Below are 801 nucleotides of genomic sequence, written 5' to 3'. Positions count from 1 at the left end.
GGTGTGAAAGGGTTCGGTCAAGTTCTTGTTCCCATAGCCAAAATCTTCATGAAAACAAACTGTCTTTATTTCTCTATTTCTTTATTGACAGCACTCACTGATGAGAAAGGAGCCCCCCTTGCCAGGCAATGGTAGCACATGCCTATAACCCCAGCACTCGGGAGGCAGAGGCAGGTGGATCTCTGTGAGTTCGAGACCAGCCTGGTCTACAAGAGCTAGTTCCAGTTGCCAGATCCACCAGTTTCTTGTGACTCTGTGAAAATGCATGCTTGATACCATTGTTACCGCCTTTGGGATTGTTGATTTGTCTGTTTGCCTATATAAACTGGAGATGAGCCCTTACCCTTTTTTAACCCTTATCCTTTTTTACCCTGGTGCCTTATCCTTAAGTCTGATGCTTTGCCCTTATACCTTGTACCTTATGCCCCTAGGCTTCTTCTTCTTTTCCCTTCTCTCATCTTCCCCCAAGAAATAAAGATATAGGCAGGAAAACTGTGCCTAAATCAGTCAGTTTGTTCTACCTCTCAGATCCCTTTCCCAAGCCTGTCTTCCCAGCACCCACATGGTGGCTCACAACCATCTATAATGAGATCTGGTGCCCTCTTCTGGCCTGCAGTCACACATGCAGGAATACAGAACACTGTATACATAATAAATAAATTAATAAAATCTTTTTTAAAAAAAACCTAAACGATCTCATTTAGCTTCTCTAGGATTGCGAATTATAAGCTCACTGTCCTTTAAATATGGCTAGAAACCAAATATGAGTGAGTACATCCCATGTTCCTCTTTTTGGGTCTG

The sequence above is a fragment of the Microtus ochrogaster genome (genome assembly GCF_000317375.1).
Source record: "Microtus ochrogaster isolate Prairie Vole_2 chromosome 14 unlocalized genomic scaffold, MicOch1.0 chr14_random_1, whole genome shotgun sequence".
Taxonomy (NCBI): Eukaryota; Metazoa; Chordata; class Mammalia; order Rodentia; family Cricetidae; genus Microtus; species Microtus ochrogaster.
The sequence above is the reverse complement of the archived record's forward strand: the minus strand, read 5'-3'. Positions refer to the sequence as shown.